Source organism: Sceloporus undulatus, chromosome 1 (assembly GCF_019175285.1).
Source record: "Sceloporus undulatus isolate JIND9_A2432 ecotype Alabama chromosome 1, SceUnd_v1.1, whole genome shotgun sequence".
NCBI classification, from domain to species: domain Eukaryota; kingdom Metazoa; phylum Chordata; class Lepidosauria; order Squamata; family Phrynosomatidae; genus Sceloporus; species Sceloporus undulatus.
Window position 1 is genome coordinate 188,222,484 of NC_056522.1, and position 19,136 is coordinate 188,241,619.

Below are 19,136 nucleotides of genomic sequence, written 5' to 3' on the forward strand. Positions count from 1 at the left end.
AATTTCAAGTAGCTATCCTATTCATATTCACTTGGGAGTAAGCCTCAGTGAACTGAATAGGATTTTTGAACACACATGTTCCATGGGATATAGCAGGAGGCAAACAACAGTCAAAACCCTACATCTTGTTGTTGTTGTTGTTGTTGTGTGCCTTCATGTCATTTCCAACTTATGGCAACCCTATCATGGGTTTTTCTTGACAAGATTTATTTGGGGGTTGTCTTTGCCTTCCTCTGGGGCTGAGAGAGTGTGACTTGCCCAAGCTCACTCGGTGGGTTCCATTGCTGAGTGGGGATGCATAACCTAGTCTCCAAACTCAACACTCAAACCACTGCACCACACTATATTGTTTTAAGCTAATGTAAATATCCACTGGTGGAGTTACATGACAGAACACATATACTGAATACCAATGTAGTGTGAAACATGTGGATCAATGGTCACTGCACATGACCAACAATCCATTGTGTAATTGCAATGAGCAACATGTAAAGGCAATCCATACAGACAATGTGTATTCACACTGCACTGTGTATACTTCAGTGTGAAACTGTAAAAGCAATGGTTCTACATGCATACTGTAACTCTGCTTACATTGCCATCAACTGGATATGACTACTAGGTACTATACAAAACAAAACAAAAACCACACTCCCCATGCATACTACAACCTGTGCCTGCATGGATCATGAACATGATCTCAGCCATTTGAAAAAGTATCTTCTTTATTACATGTTATTCTGTCTTACGTCATACTTCTTTAAAGCCCTCCATGGCTTGGGCCCAACCTACTTAAGGGATCGCCTCCTTCCGTACATTCCGCCCTATTCCTTCAGATCCTCTGGGAGGAATTTGTTGCAGTCCACAAAGACCAGATTGATGGCAACCTCCCAGAGGACTTTTTCTGCAATCGCGCCCACTTTATGGAATGGCCTGCCAGACGAGATCCATCAAATTGCCAACCTAGAGAGCTTCAAGAAAGCTGTCAAGACAGATCTCTTCCAGCAGGCCTTCCAAAAAAGAACTTGGCCATGTAATGCTCCCTCCACAGACATACATAAGCTAAGACTCTGCCCACCGTTATTTTATTACCATATTGTTTTTAGATTTTATCGTTTGTAATTTTAATGGATAGAATTGTTTAATCCAAACATCTACGCAACTTTGGGGGTGCAAAAAGAGGTTTCATAGTGGCTAAGCATCCTATCCATCAAGAGTAAGATCTTAGGAAATGTCAAACCTGAAAGGATGTCCATATATAAACCTGCTGGGCTCGAGTACTGGCAACTTTGGATCCAAAATTTAGTTCAACCGTTCCCTCCCTCCCTTTGGACCATGTTAGTCCCCCAGTTATAGGCTATGAAAGAATTTGTTCTTGAGTAATTACAACTTGTCACTCCCCCCCATCTTTGGGGTCTTGTTATCACTCTTCATTTGTCTTTGCTACTTATAAATGAGGTGGTCAGACTCTCTCTAAGCTTAGCAGGTGTGAAAATGAGGAGACAAGAAAGTGGAGCATCCTTATTTGGGGAGAGTGCAGATTATATAAACAAGAAACCTCACACCAGAAGGATGCTGGTGTGACTAAACAATAGAGAAAATGAGAGGAATAAAAGTTTGGTAGCCTCCTTTTTCAAAAGGGGCAATTTTTCCCTAGAAAGATGAAAAAACTTGACCAAACCAAGACCGAAGCGAAAATAGGGTAGGCAGAAAAGAAGCCTTTTGGATCAACAAGGTATATCCCTGGCACTTCAAGATGACAGTTCCTTACTTTAAGTATAGTTGACAGAGAAAGAGAGAGGGGGGGATGGAGAGGAAGGGCAAGGATAGCGAAAGGTTACTCATCTCAACTACTTCAGAATCAGAGGCAATCAATTGCTCCTGTGTCAATAGGATGGTGAATTGGCTCTGAGGTTCACTCCAGACTTTAAATCCAAAGTGCTGAGCCTATTTTGAGCTTCAGGTAGTTCATTGAGAGTTTTGTCTAAAACACAGAGTGAATTCATTATGTGGTGGTGGATGGGGGTGGCTAGAAAAGCCAGCCAATTGTGGAACTATGTTGGGTAACAGAGGGAAAACTAGGGCCCGAACAGACAGGCCAAAATAAAGCTGCACCAAAGCCATGCTCCAGTCCTTAGGACTGGTGCATGGCTTTGGCATGGCTTCAAGCCTGTTAGGATGCATGCTTCATTTAAACAGCATACTGTACCTCCAAAATGACCCAAAGCAGCTTTATTTTGGCCTGTCTGTTTAGGCCCCTAGAGAAGGAAGTTAAAGATACATAGAGAAGCTGTTGTCCGCAGAAGACAAGGCAAGACAATCTTTTCTGCGTTAATCTCATTGTTCCTCTGCATGTGTGTGTGTAAGAAAATTTGAGACAAACCTTTCATCAGAGTTAACTATTAGTTCCCCACTGCCCACCCCAGGTGTATTAAACACATAACAGTTAAATGGAAATGTCCATTCAGACCTTCCCTCTTAAGAAGTCAGAGCACTCCATGTGGGTTGACCCATGGACACAGTGATGAAACTGCTGTGTCTATGGGGCCAACAGTGTCTCCATATGGCACAGTTGTGAATTTGGGCCATGAGCATGTCATTTCTAACTAAGAGAGAAAAAGCAGGGAACTCAAGTCAAATTTTCTTCCAGGAACCTAGAGGAATGAACAACATTTCTCTATGATGTCAAACAGATTCTCATACAGCTGCAAAATAGTAGTGACATATTGTCCTCATAGATCATTGCTAGTCCTTACATCACACTGTGCTGCATTTTAGTTCCTTGGGAGTTACGTCTCCAGAAGAAGTGGCTCCTCCAGGTCTGTTTTGTTTTATTTCAACTTTTATTTAATATCCTGCCTTTCTTCCACTGCAAGGACCCAAGATAGCTTGCAACACAGAACATAATACAGCTAAAAAGCCAATCAATTATACCACTGAAGCACAAGGAGAAAAAATTGAATGAACTATTGTGCTGAAGCTAAGCAGTGAATTACATTAAAACAGTTTAAAAGCACTTTAAAAATATAACAAGAAGGGAGGGGGGAGAAGAGATCCTTCCGCAATAATTAGTTAATAGCCAAAAGCCTGTCTGTATAAAAAGGTCATAAAGAGAAAACCTTTTAGTTTGTAGTGCAAGTTGTATTCACATCAGCCCTGCTCCGTGATGTGGAGCTAAGTGTGGGAATGGAGGTACTCAACATAGCAGCTCCCTCACCCCACACACATTGATTCTTCAAGAATCCAAAAAATGTAGGCAGCTGAAAGTAAACAAAGTTTGGCTACCAGTCCTGAAAAACATAAAAATCAATACTCAGCACATGTAAATGAACATTAGCCAGGGTGAGGGGGGTTTCCCAGTAGACAACAGATCACTAATTAAATAGACACATATCCTCCTACCCCGAGGCCTTGCCATTCATCAAAAGACCAACAAAGAAATTAACATGTAAATTACTTCTTCTGAACCAAGGGTCACACAGTATATATACCCCACACACCTCCATGCCACCATTCTCTGAAGATGCCAGCCACAAATGCAGGTGAAACGTCAGGAGTAAATCCTTCCAGAACTGTGGCCACATAGCTCGAAAAACCCACAAAAAACTATGTAAGCAGCTGTTTGATCCATATCTACAAATCAGTTTTAGCAGTTTTCAGCTCCATCACAAACTGATCCTTTGTAGTATTTAATTATTCTTAATTGTCCACTGAAGACCAAATACTTTGCAAAATAACAAGGTTAGCCCACAGCACAACACTTGAAATCATTTTTCTATCTATCTGCTTGTCTATTTGCCTGCCTGGAAATAGGCACCAGTGGAATCAGTGAGATCAAAGGTGTAGCCACACTGCAGAATTAAAGCAGTTTGATATCACTTTAACTGCATGACTCTGTCCTACAGAATCTTGGAATCTTATAGTCTGGTGAGGCACCAGCACTCTCTGGCAGACCAGGGTGAATACCTCATCAAACTACAAATCCCAGGATTCTTTATGGTAGTCATAGCACTTAAAATACAGTAGTCTCAAACTGCTTTAATTCTGCAATGTGGCTACATTCTTACTTTGGAAAGTAGATCTCACATATGCCATTGGGCCTTCCTCCCAGATATATATAGAATTTCCAGCACATTCTGGGGTACTTTCTGAGTAGAGATGCATAAAATTCCACTCCTAGGGATACTTACCCTGGATCAAGCTCCACTGAAAAGAAGACTTGCTTTCAAGGGAACATCTGTAGGGTTGTATGGGATGACTGCAATACTACACTTCCTTACTGGTGAGCAAATTCTACTGAATAAAGTGGAATTTAGCATTCTATTTAATATTTATACAGAGAGCTTAAAAACATACGGCATCAAGACCAGGGATGTTGAGTAAATGCTGTTTCATTTTGTTTTTGCTAGAGCATTACTGTAAGACTCAAATGTCAAGAACTCTTTGCACGAGAATATAACAGGGTCATTTTGTACTCGGGAATATGTTTTCTCACCTTTGCAGAAGGAGCTGCTCTTATATCTCCAGTTAGTGGGAATTGTAATTGAGACCTGCAATCCTCTTAACAGTTCAGAGGTGTAATGGATCTTGGAAAGCTTTTGAGCTTAGAATCTCATTTTTGTATGTGTTTCTTTTAGAAATTTCCATAATTGTAGAAGAACCCTGATTATCTGTGCTGCGATTGCATATAGCTGTTGTGGAGAGAAGTGCATCATTGATCTTAAAGATCATGAGGTGGCCTGTAACTCATCAGCTCTGTGTGTGTTTAAGTGGTATGTGTGTGCAAGTATGTTTGTATGTGCCTTCAAATCACCTGTTGACTTATGGTCACCGCATAAATTTCATAGGTTTTTTTCTTAAACAAGGTAGACTCAGAGTTGATTTTACCAGGTACTTCTACAGTACCTGATATACATTTGTGGTTTTTCATCCAAATACTGACTAGAGCTGATCCTGCTTAGCTTCCAAGATTAAATGGGATCTGGTACCTATAGGCCCCAGCCTAATTTCTTACAGGATTGCAGAAATACCTTCTCAGAAGTGAAACTGCTTCATGCTAGAAGCCTATGTACAGACTGGGGCAGGAACATCACCGCTTTGGATTACAATACCCAGCCAACTAATGACTTATTCTGAAAAAGCAACAACTAGAGGCAACCGTTCAGCACTTTGGATAGCTTTTTGAAAGTCTGGAGTAAAACCTGGAATGCATTCATTTCACGCTGGGCAAGGAAGCCTCCAGCCACCGTTGATAATTGCTAATGAAAACTGCACTGTTTTTAAAAAATAATATTCATGTTCCAAGGTTTATATGACTGCATGGGAACTTTGCATCGAACATCGAATTTGCTTCTGCATTACAGTACAACACCACTGTCTTTCAGAGAAGTGAGGAAGGAGCCCCTGTAGCTAATCTTAGGTCATCTAGGAGTGGAATAGCAGCAGAGGCCAAAAGAACACATTTTGGGCTTGTCTGCAGAGATTATCACACACACTTTATCCAGCTGTTTTCCCTATGGGATACTTGCACAGTTAACTTCAAAGACAGGCCTTAGCATTTTCCTGTATGCAACCCGGGCTTATCCCATAGTTTTTCAATCCCATCCTTGAAAAGCCATGGGCTGCATATGGGAGAATGTGATAAGACCTATCTTTGAAATGTGTGTATATCCCCTTGGGAAAACAGTAGGATATATCATGTGCAATAATCTCCTCCATTACTTATGAAGAGCCAGCATGATGCAGTGGTTTGAATGTTATACTCTGGAGATCAGGGTTTGATTCCCACATTTGAGCATAAAAACCCACTGTGGAAGTCACACTCTCTCAGCCTCAAGGGATGTCAAGGGTAAAGCCCTTCTGAAGAAACTTGCCAAGAAAACTCAATAATATGCCTCAGGGTCACTACAAATTGAAAATGACTTAGAGGCACACAACAGCAGTTTTAACTTGTTTTCTTATGATGTTTCTAACCTGTTGTTTTAACCTCTAGATTGTATGCCATAGGCAAGCTTTTTGCATATGCTTGATTTTATTTGGTTTTTGTACAGTGCCGTGTGCATCTACAGCGCTTTATAAATAAAGCTAATAATAATAATAACAACAACAACAACAACAACAGTAGCTACATATACAACCCAAATTCCCCCTGGGCTTGCTGTGTTCTGTTCACATTACATAGGGTCAAAATCTTTACACAATGTCCAGACCTGATTCAAGGCTTTGTCCTGCATTAGAAAGACTTAACTTTCCAGAAAGCACAAAGAAAAATGCAGCAATGATAGCTGACTCCCTTCCCTCTCACATGGTCCCAGCAAGTGTCTCTGTCAAATTGCTCTGAGGTCAGAATGAGACTGGGCACTTCTTTCTGACCTCAAAGACACTCATGGCTGCAGCAGTGGCAAATGCAGAGGAGACCTGCTTCCAGGTGAAGAAGACTTCCATGCTGTAATCCCCACCTTACTTTTCACAGCTTTCTTTTTTCCCCTTCTTGGGTCCCCTTTACAGTTATTCCACTTCAGCTGCCATGGCTCCATCCTGGGATTTGCAGTTTAGGCAGCAGTGCTTAGACTACTCAGCCAGAAAGTTCCTCTGGTGCCTCTGATCAAACTAGAAATCCCAGGGTTCCTTAAAGTGGAGTCATAGTGTTATAACTGTATAGAGTGAAAGGGCCCCTGGTGGTTGATAGTAGCCTTGTAGTTGGAGGAGAATGGATATTCCCAGCAGTAATATATTCTTACAAGATATCCTGGGGCCCTTTTATACTATGTAATAATTACACTTTGATACTATTTTATCTGCCATGGCTGCCTCTTATGAAATGCTGGGATTTGCAGTTGAGGGAAGCTCCTTTAGAATCCTTAGGCAGAGAGCTCCTTTATTGCCTCACCAAACTACAAATCCCAGGATTCCATAGGATAGAGCCCTTGTAGTTAAAGTGGAATCCTAGTGCTTTATTTGTAGTGTGAAAGGGCCTCAGTCATCATCTCAGCTCTAGTTATCCAGGGTCTGGGCCCTGAGTCTTTCAGTGTTTTAACAAAGAAGAATTACAGCACTGCTGCACCCAGATGTATCATTTATAGGTTAATTGCAAAGTAGTTGGAAAGCTCACCTAGCAGTAGATTGACGACTATTTTATTTTCATTTGATTAGGAGAATCTTGCAAAGTTGCTTAATTTATTCCTAGCAACCTAAATCCAATCAAGTCCTGCATAAAGCCTTTCCAATTAAGACTTCTAATTGAAGGAGTTCTGTAAGTATTGCTACACACTAGAAGGTGCAGGTCTTGGAGATTAGTATAGGATTAACTCCTAGAATAATAATACTATATCAGAGAATATAACATACTTTGTATTTATTTCCTTCTGTTTTTCATGTCTAGAATATCATTGCCACTGCTATTTATGTCAGACCTTCAGCTCCTGATAGACGGAAATTCAACACAAGTAGCTCTCCTTATCTGCATCTGCACTGCAGGAATAATGTGGTCTCATATATGCTGACCCACAAGAGGAGATTCCAGACCACACAACAGCTCACTGTGAACAACTTGGCTGACACTTTGCATATAAAATGGCTTAGATCTGCTCAAACTTGAATGTTAGAATTAATACAGACCCAAAGAATGTGTCTTTGGTCCCTGCCTGTCCATTGATAATGGAGACTTTTCTATTTGTACAGCGTAGGCATGTAGACAGGATTCTTGGGAAAATGGTGGCAACCATATGTTCATTATATCTTAAAAAGACAGAAAGAAACTAAGTGGGTAAATTCCAATATTCCATTTTTCAGCAAGGTATCATGTGTGGTGGCCACCCAACTCAAGGGGTTTTTAGTCGAGATAAATTGTCTAGATCCATTTCCTATTTTCATACTAAGGAGAGACATAGCAAAAGCAGTCAAAGGATTAAAATGCAAAGTTGGACCAAATCATGTCAATAAGGCTTCAGGGAAAACCTATAAATTTAACTATAATCCAAGTTGATGCGCCAACCACAGAGGCAGAGGAAGAAGAAATATTCTATGAAAGAGTTCAGGAAGAAATTGACAACACACCAACAAAGGATTTAAAGCTAACCATGACTGGAATGCTAAAGTAGGCAGGAAAGAAGAGTCAAAAACAGTAAGAAGATTTCAACTAGGTCCAAGAAATGAAGCAGGCGAGTGACTGATACAATTTTGTGAAGTCGAAGGTTTTCACTGAGAAGGTCCCCTTCGCATGTTCCTACCAGATGTACCTTTGAGGGTTGGTGGGACAAAGAGAAGGGTCTGTCAGCAGATCTCAAAGCACAGGGTGGTTCATAAGGAAGGAAATGGTTCTTCAGATAATCTGGGCCTGAGCCACATAGGCTATGTGAGGAAAGATTTTTGGCATTCTTAATTTATGTATTATAGCAGTGAACTTTAATATGAAGTGGAACTTTGTGTACTGCTCTTTCTTGTGGGAGAATGATTTAGATAGTGTTATACAGTCCACCCTCCCCATATGCAGGGAATCCGTTCTGGAACACACACACATACACCCATGTATGGGAAATAGAGCATATGCTCAAGCCCCATAGAAAATAATGGGGCATGCACTAGTGGCAGCACATGGGGAATGCGGCACGAGTATGTACCCAATTATTTCTGCTGGGGCTTGCCTTCTGCATATGCTCAAAGCTACAGAAGGCAAGCCCGCACAGAGCTGGAGAAATTGATCTATAAGGAGAACATCTAAAGTTGGTGCTCAAGACAAAAGCTCAAGAATATGGTCCCCTGAATTCAGTGAAGCTTACTCACAAATAAATGGGCATAGGATTCAAAACATCTTATGATCTTTGCAGCACAGCTGACGTTTTGGATAATTTTAGGGGTTATATGACAAAATTGGTATCTAGGCCATTTCAAAAACTTGCAGCCTTCCCTTGATCAACCATTTAAAAAAAATTGGAAATAATTGCTAGATTTGCTCATCAAAAATTTGAAATACTGTATATTCTTTTGACAACAGTCTTATTGAGGTGTTTGAAAAATGTTGAATAAACGTGTGAGAGCAGAAGCTAATCTGATCTGTTGGAAGGCACAGCTTTCTGTACCAGATGGTCTATCTTGTCCTGGTCTGCTGCCTTCAGGTGTGGTGAAGGATGCTATTCTATAGCCACTATTCAACTGGTCCTCTCAGTGTTGAATGGAGCAAAAGGAACCGTCTCAATCTTCATCCCAGTCAGCAAAAGGTCTTGAGCTGGCTCTGATGTGAAAGGTGACTTTTCTAATGGGAAAGTTTCCTGTATCAATGGAGGGTGCACACCAGATACTGAACACTGGGAAATCAATGTTTGAAATTGCATGGGGAACCTCTATATGGATACAGGAAACTTTCCCCCTTCAGGAAGTCATCTCCTCTGCAGATGGTGACAGAGATGGTGGGAGTGTGACTAGCAGACTCCCTCTTCTTATGTCTTTATTTAACTCACTTTCAGAATATCTAAAAATAGCCCTGCAGAGTCACTAAAATGGATTGAAATGAAACATTTATACAGAGCTGTGCCAAGCTGCAAAAACTCTTTTGTGATAAGGTTTTGAGAAAAACATGTTATAAATAAAACAGAGAACACATGGTATCCCTGCGATAGCACTGAATAGATGGATGGGGTTCTTTTATTGATGCATACACAATTGGATCCAATGTTCTGTAATTGGCTGCTCTGAAGTGCACACACATAACAATCCTAGGGAGAAAAGGCTACTCTTTACTTTCTTACAAATGGATTTTTGGTGATTGTAAGATTTTCACCAAAATTATCCATTTTGCACCTCCTGAGACTAGTCACAAGACACTCCCTTAGCAATTTGTACTGATAGGCTTGCAGTATGTTTGTACACCCAAAACCACATGTGTGCTTTAAAAACCTGAATGGTTAAAAATGTCTTGAGGGTGCAAAGATATGCTTTGGGGAAATGTGTACCAAATGCAGATTATAAGGAAAATGTATAAATAGGTAGAGTATGGGAAATGCATACAAAGTTCCATGTGGGAAAAGAGAAAGAAGTCTCACAATGTGATATATAGATGGGACTAGAATGCAGGTGGCATTTTGAAAAGCACAATAAAATAGAGACCAAGAGTTTATCCACATCCTTAGTGGTCTTGTGTTTGGCTCTCTGATGAACATAGGGGAGAGTATCTTAGAGTGTAGTGAATGGGAACATCTTCCATCCAATAGAGCATCCAAGTAAGTGCTGAGTTGTGGGAGACAGAAAAGGGGCTCCTCAAGATGGGGCAAATATGTCAAGCGTTTCTTGAAGGCTGTTGTATTTGTACCTTTCTTCCTCCCACCTCCCCACCCCAATATAGACAAATGACATTTTTGTTGTCCTGGAAAAATTTTGGGGGGGAGGAGGGCAACTATCAGAAATAGCTATGGTTATTCTTTCTCTTGTTATCTTCTTTTCTTTTTAATTTGGAGACCTGTTGATCCAGGGAAAGTCTCCTCTTTCTTCCTCTTCTTCTTTAGTTTTTAAAGAGTTAATGTGCCACAGTTCATTAGTGAAATGGCATTTTTGCACTACACAGGTTGAGTATCCCTTATCTGAAATTCTGAAATACTCCAGATTCCAAAATTGTCCACATGGATGGCTCTGATAGTGCCACCTTTGCTTTCTGATGATTCCGCATACACAAACTTTGTTTCATGCACAAAATTATTAACAATAATATGTATAAAATCAGAGTATAAGATATATATGAAACATAAATGAATTTAATGTTTAAACTTGAGTCCCATCTCTAAGATATCTCAAAATCCAAAACACTTTTAGTTCCAAGTATTTAATCTTGTAGCACCTTTGAGAGGTGAGAACAACTGGCAAAATATCAGAACTCAATAACTTGTGTTACAAGAGCTCACACATCTTTAAACCAACCTGCAAGAGCTACCTAGCAGGAAAATTAGCCTCCTCTTCTTAGTATCACCACCAAGTTCAGTGGCACAGCTTCAAAAGATCCAATCTATTATGGCCCTAGGTGTCAATTCAAAATGCTTTGTTTGTACAAGCCCATTTAATGTAATTGGTGGAGCTGTGGGTGTCAGGCTATCTGAATCACATAAATGGCATAGAACAGATGTTTGGTTAGCTCAGTGCTATTCCGAGTGGATGTCAGGGGACCTGCGCCAATCCGTGAGCTATTGGTGGCTGATCTGTGGACAGTTTCCTGCAAAGCAAGAAACAGTTGTAGCCAGTAGTCACAAATTTGGTGCTAGTCCTTGGCACACTAGGGAGTAAAAACCGTGTCAGCCCTCCCATCAGATAATATAAGAGCACTGGTTTAGCTAAAATGCTTTCTGCAGTCAGTGCTTATAATAGGCCATACTCAAGTTGAATGAGGCTTGCAAGCTGGAAGTGAAAACCTGCTAGTTTTACCAACTAATCTGAATATTTGTCTACCCTGATATACTGAAATGATGTAACTGGCTCTTGTTATCTATGGCCCCATACAGACAGGCCAAAATAAAGCTGCTTCGGGTCACTTTGGAGGTATGCTGTTTAAATGATGCATGCGTCATAAGAGTCCGGAAGCTGTGCCAAAGCTGCGCTTCAGTCGTTAGCGCTGGATCGTGGGTTTAGTCCAGCTTCCGGACTCTTAGGACACATGCATCATTTAAACAGCATACCTCCAAAGTGACCCGAAGCAGCTTTATTTTGGCCGGTCTGTAAGGGGCCAATGGTTATCTTCTCAAACATTGAATTGGCTTGTCACCCTTCCTGGGAGGATAAACTGTGGTAGCCCTGGTTTCATCTGAGCCATGTCTCAATATAGCACTTAAGAAACCAGGAAGGAAGAGGTTTATGTTTAAACCATGATGGTAGTATCACGTCCTACCCCCCCTGAAATGTTCTACCATGCTTAAACACTAAGCATGTTTCTGACCCACTGAGGCTACTCGGCTCCAGGTGGTGTACCATACTGTCCAACTGCCCCTATTTGGAAGGGATGGTTCCAATGAATCATCCATTTTTATCTGCTTTTAAAAGGTCCTGATTTCTCTCTCCCCATCCCACTTTTCGCTTTTGTTGTCAGTATTTCTGTTGTTATAAACTCAGTTCAAAGTGTAAAAATAGTTTGCACTCAATTAACTCATCAGGAGGGGAGAAGGAAAAAGGGGTAAAGGCTTGCCTTCCCCAGTAGGCTCAGGCAAAAGCAAACTGCTCCCCATTAATAACCTTTGCCATCTTGACCACATTTTGATTTTGCATGGCCACATGCATCCCAGTTTTCATCTGTGAAATATTGGAGAGTATGGCATATGTTGGGAATCTCTGAAACAAAACAAAACATACCGAACAACCCTGATATCTACCTACCTGGCTTGTCACTGGATCTATGCCTAGTGTGGGAAACAGATTATCTCTCTGTTGTACATTACTATTACCATACTGGCTAGAGCTGATGGGAGTTGGAGTCCAACAACCTCTGGAGGGGCACAAGTTCTCCTATTCGTGATTCACATTCAGCTGAGATGGGAAGATAGGAGGGCAGATGCATGGTCTCGAATCCCATTCTAGAGCTTGAAAATGTTGATTTTTAAGATCACATTGGCTGGAGGATTCCAGGTTATAGTCCAAAAAAGTAACTTTTCCAAACTCTCACCCCCACTTCCCATGTTTAGCTGAACCTGTAAAAACCTGGCCAGTGTTTCTTTCATCTTCTTCTCCTTCTGCATAGTTTTATTTTTTTAAATATTTGTCCAAAAAGCAATCACTAGTTAAGCATTAAATATGCAAAGCTTTGAACATTTTGCTCATAAAACAAGCCCAGTTAAACCATTTTTTATTGCTGCCCTCCTCTCTCCTTTCATTCCCTCCCCCTACGTATTGCTGCTTGAATTAAAATCTGTCTTCATGCTTTCCTATCCCATCTGAAAGTAATAGGAATGTAACTGTTATATTGCTTGGTTATGAATCATAAACCTGCTCATCTGCCAGCCCAGGATTCAAATTGGAAAATAACAATTTGGCATCTTCTTTTAGATTTTGAGGTTAAATTCTCTTTTTAATTTCATCATTTTTATGTTTTAAGTCCCCATGGCGCTTAGTATTTTTTTGAAAGAAAAAAATATTGGTGTAAAAATACACACAGGAAATGCACAACAAATCTGTCCCCCACCCCACCCTCTGACAGCCAACTATTAATCTTACTTTAAAACAGACAGTTAGATAATGTAAGTCAATAGACCTAAGTGCTTTAGCTATCTGTAATATTAAAAGACAAATGCGCTTTGCATGCTGTGAAGAAGGCTACAAGTTCTAATAATGTGACATGTTAAACGGCAATGCCAAGGCATCACTAGTTTTTCTTTTTTTAGGAAGGCCCTGTTGTTTTAGCAGTTGGTGGTTGAGAAACACAATTATTCCAGATGGTCCAGTTCTTCTTCTAACTCTTATTATGCGTTCTTCAGTCCCACACACGAACTCCCACTTTTCTAGAATGGTTATTTTATTTTTACTGTGGAGCCAACTGTTACTTCAATCAGAACGGTGCTGAATTTTTGTGGTGTTCATTTCTCAGTGAAATGAGCCCTGTTTTTGAAAACAGAATATGAAACTTTCCCTGAAAAAAACAACCCCTCTCATGGGTGGTGGAAAAACTGTAATCCCTGCTACTCTTTCTGTAATATTGTTTTATTGGACTCTTGTGAAAACATATGGATACACTTAGAAAAAAGTGTGAAGAATAACAAACCTAGAAAAACCTGGGTAAGGAGGACACAAGCCTCTCCACCTGAAGCACTCAGGGAATGGGATGAGCTTGGCCCATGGCATGCAAGAAGGCCTGAAGTGAAGTTCCCCCAAGGATAATTTCTGAAAAGCACTCTTTTTGATCGTGCCTTAGCTATACAGAGGTCTTTTAGGTTCAGCTCTTAGCTCTCATATCATGCAGGTTTTCGCACTGCAACCCACAGGCTTTATTTTCAATTGGCAGAAGCAGCTGAAAGTGCTGGGAAGATTCTAGTGTACAGAGAAGCATGTGGGACCTACTTACTATAACAGATTTTAAAGATGTGGAGCTTCTCAAAAAACTAGAGGTGACAACTTTAATTCAGCATGAACATGGTTGTACCTGCACTGTGATTCAAAGCCTTCAAGTGGATGGATCCATGGGTGTCAGTAGGGAGATGCTGGGGATGGGGACCACACCAGGTGACATCCTTAGGTGCAGAGACACCACTGAATCATAGGCCCCAAACAGACAGACCAAAATAAAGCTGCTTCGGGTCACTTTGGAGGTATGCTGTTTAAATGATGCATGCATCCTAAGAGGCTGGAAACAGCGTCAAGGCCGTGCTCCAGTCCTAAGGACTGGAGCACAGCTTTGGTGCAGCTTCTAGCCTCTTAAGATGTGTGTGTCATTTAAACAGCATACCTCCAAAGTGACCTGAAGCAGCTTTATTTTGGCCTGTCTGTTCTGGCCTATAGAATCATGGAGTTGGAAGATACCACAAGAGCCATCCAGTCTAACTCCCTGCCATGCAGGAATACACTGCTCCCCAAACATCTGCCTTTTATCAGAAATGGACTATGGCATTTGCCTGCATCTCTTTAAAATGCCAAAGAGAGGGTATGAGTGGGCCGAAGCTCAGTGAGAGGAGAGACCCTAGATATATGTGTGCATGTGTGTATTTTTTAAAAAATATTCAATCATAAGTACTATGATTCCATTTTAACTCCCATGGCAACTTCCTGTGGAATCCTATGATTGGGCAGAGAGTTCTCCTCTGGTGCCTACAAACCCCAGGAGGACTCCATAGGAAGCAAGCATGGCAGTTAAAGTGGAATCATAATGTTATAACTGAGTAGTAGCGCAAAAGACTCTTCCAGTTTCTCTCCTTTAAAAACTTATATCTCAGATTCTTTCCATATGAAATATGAAGAAATCGATAGAATGAAGCAAATTTCTCATTCAATTCTGTTCCTTAAAAAAAAAAATTCAGAAAAAGTGTGGGCTTGTGTGACAGAACACAGGATTTTTACTTCAGTGGCTTCTTGATTCATGGGTTTCTGGGATCCAGAGATGGGCTTCACAGTGTCCATGAACTGGGTACAAAAAATGGGGCCACCTGAATCATTGGGCTGGCCCAATTGCCATGGTGAAGAGGCTGTGGGTCCGCTGGCATCCTCCCAGCCTGGCAGAACCTCCAGCAAGCCTTGCGTGGGGCTGCTGGGCTTGGGATTGGCTGGGGAAGTAGGAAGAGGAGGCATTTCTGCGCTGTGAAGGGACTACTGATCCCAGAGTGCATTGCAGGGTGGAAGTGAGCTCTGATTGAGCAGCGTCATTACAAGGTGCCACCCATGATTGGTTGAGGGGTTGGGTAGGTGGGCTCTCTGCCCTATCTCAGCCCCTCATTGGTTGTGGGGGTATTTATAAGGCCAGGCGGCCCACATGGGCAGCACCGTTTCCACTCACATCTCCCGCCCAGGGGTTCCTGCTGTGCTGTCACAACTTTGGTGGCCAGAGCATAGGTCTTGGATCTGTTGGGCGTGGTTTCCAGGTCTGTGTAGCACTAGATTGGGAGTTGATTAGAGACCCAAGAACGCTGAGAGCATTGCAGTGTTGCCCTTGTGGGGAAAGCACCAATTCAGCATCTCCCGGTGAGAAGGGGCAGAGATGCGGCTAAGTAATCAACTGATTACTTGAGCCATGGATTAGCGTTTAAATAGTCAGCCCCCTTTGTAATCCTGAAGATGGGTTGTGACCAAGCAATTGGGTTCATAATCAATCTGGGATTGGTGGATGGCAGATCCAGACTTCATGCTTTGAGGCCAGCCCTATAGTGTAGCTATATTAATAAAGTTGTGGCCTTTTCCCTTCTAATTGTGGTTTAGTTGTCATTTCATGCGCTGGCTCCTCTCCATGGCAATCATGATTTCTTTTTCTGTTTCCTTCCTGTTACTTTGAAAATTGTGTTGAAATGAAGAGGCCATCCTTAGCTTTCTTCAGATTCTCAAAGGCTTAAGAACCAGATTATTATAGCAGTATTTAATTAATAACTGCAAGTCTGTCCAGGATTTGCAAATTGGCAGTTGCCTTGGGAGACAGCTCTGAAATGAACCTATTTCAGTGCACCCTCATATATCACACCTGTTCTGAGGCTGTGTCCTGGGAAGTAAGCATGTTGCTTGTTGTGTAGCTTCAAGTTGTTTCCAACTTCTGGTGACCCTGAACTGAACCTGTCAGGGGGCTTCTTGGCACGATTTGTTCAGATAGGGTTGCCTTTGCCTTTGTCTTCCGCTGAGCCTGAGAGTGACTTGCCCAATGCCATCCAGTGCATTTTCATGGCCATGCAGGAATTGAAAACCTGGTTTCCAAATTCATAGTCCAATGCTGAAACCAGTAAGCCACGCAGACTCTCAAGTCATGACAGCATTAAAGCCAGCCACTCTGCTGCTGTTGCCTTCTTAAATATCTGTCCCATCACTTTCCTTCAAGAGAGGTACTTTCCCAAAAACCAAGAGCAAAAGAGTGGGTGGGATATCAATGCTATTCCCCCTCCATAAGGAAATACTCCACCCTGGCATCTCTTTGGGGATTTCCTTAATCTATGTATCTGCTAGCAGTCCTCTAATCCCATATAATTGTATTAGTCTCAATGGCAGATTAACTCTAAGTGCCCCTACAGACAGGAAGCTGTCACTCCTGCCATTGTTTTCCACTTAATGTGATTCTAGGCAGCAAAGGGAAAAAAAGCAGCTGAGAGCCCTCAGACTCACATTACAGCCCTTAGCTTTTAAACCAATTAAGGAAAAAGGGATTTACAGTCAACTGGATTAGGGGCTTCTGTTTATATTGGCCCATATTTCTTTGTATAATATCCTCCACTATCTCTTTGTCCATTGAATCCACTCTCATTTTATCTGCATATTTATCAGTTCTTGCTCCCATATATAATAAGTTCAACCTTGGGGACTGGAATAGTGGCTGCCTTATTATATGTCCATGGACTTTAAAGCAACCATTCCCAACACTGTGAGCTGTGCTGGAGCATGTGCAAGCAAGATCTCTTTAATATTTACGTACAGAGGTGCCCATTTTCAGGGAACCTCCTAGATGAGGTTGCAGAATGGCGTGAATTTACCAGTGAATTTGATTCGCTTCAGTTTGGGAATAAATGAGATCCTGGTTTTGCTACATTAGAATACCACAGCTAGGAAAAGAAAGTTCTAGTTCATCTTTATTACGGTCATAGACCAGCACACTGGAAAAGAAAACTTTTGTTATTTTTGATACAGGAATAGACTAAGGCTACTGCCACACTGCAGAAATAATGCTGTTTGATATTGCTTTAATTGCCATGGTTCCATTCTATGGAATCCTGGGATTTGTAGTTTTTTGTGGCACCAGAGCTTTCTGACAGAGTAGGCTCAATATCTCATAAAAGTACAAACTGCAGCATGGGTGCCATGGCAGTTAAAGTGTCAAACTGCATTATGTCTGTGGTGCAGATGTAGCCTGGAAGAGGTACTCCTTTGCAAAATGGTTTCATCTGGTTCCTAGAGACCAACTGCTGGCTTGACATTTCATGGTTTGTTGTCACACTGTTTTAATCACTCTCCTTCACCTCCCCTGCATACCCTCCTGTACCATCAGTAGAGCATAACAATATAGCTAAAGAAGTGGCCTAAAATCTGTGAAAGCTTATGGACAAACACTTATGCCCAGTAATTCTTTAGGTGTCACCATTTCTTTTTCATTATGCAAATATTCAATCATATGCAAATATTTGTTATGCAAATATTCAGTCATATTCAGTCATTATGCAAATATCCAGTGTGAAGTCAAAGGCTTTCACAGACAGCATTCATAGTTTTTTGTGGGTTTTTCAGGCTATGAGTCTGCATTCTAGAAGAGTTTATTCCTGATGTTTGGCCAGCAGAGTTGGTTGAGAGGAAATGAATTACATATTAATCTGTATATTATTCATTTGTTCAATAGCAAGGTCTCAGGGTGTCCATTTACTTAAGCATCCATTGTCTACTGGGAATCCCCTTCAGCCTGGGTTGTTTTCATTTGAATTTGCTAAGTCTTGATTTTGCTGTTTTTCTGGTAGCCAAAGTTTGTTCACTTTAAAGGTTTCTTCTTTCCTGTTGAAAATGTCCAGGCGTTTATGGATTTCAATAGCTTCCCTCTGCATTTTGACCTGATAGTTGTTGCCATGGTCCAGAACAAGGAACACGAGAGACACTGCAGACTGGGTCAGGCAGAAAAATCTACAGTAGCAGAACATGTTATAAACCATCCTGGGCATAAAAATACTGTTTGAAAAGACTGAAACCCTGGACCAAGTTTGCCAAGTGTTCTGAGTTGTACTTTGGGGTTGCTTAGGATATGAGTTTTATTCTTAAAAAAACAAAACACTTTAAAATATAGAAAAAATAGTTATGTATAAGTCAAATAGATGAAGAATTAGCTGAAATTAATTAAAACTGTTTTTCATTAAATATTATTATAGCCATTAAAATTTTCATGAATAAAATTCCCATACTTATACTTGAATAATTATTGCTAAATTTGTACTCATACAAAAAGGAAAGTTAAATGCAATTAAGTAGACTTTAATTAATATAATACTGACTGTAATACTTAATGGAAAAGAAATATTGTGGACCCTTAGTCTCCGCTGAGGTTTATTTTCCAGGACCTCCACATAGATACCAAAATCCGTGGATACTCAAGTCCTATTATATACAATGGCATAGTAAAATAGTATCCCTTATATAAAATAGCAAAATCCAAGTTTGATTTTTGGAATTTAGTTTTTGAAAAAAATACTTTTGAGTCATAATAATAATAATAATAATAATAATAATAATAATAATAATAATAGGATTTATTTATATACCGCCCAATCACTGGGAAGCTGAGCGGTTTACAACAGAGGGGATAATAGACGGTTCCCTGCCCTCAGGCTTACAATCTAAAAGACACGACACAAAAGGGAATGGTGAGGGGGTGAGGGGATCAGGTCCAGCATTCTTCTCTCCCTCTGAGGCCTGGACCAAGGCAGATGGACTGGAGGGAGGACTTGGCTTCTTGGACCTAGCCTGCCTCTCTCTCCCTAAAGATGGAGGATGAAGGGAGGGCTTGTCTTCTTCCAGGC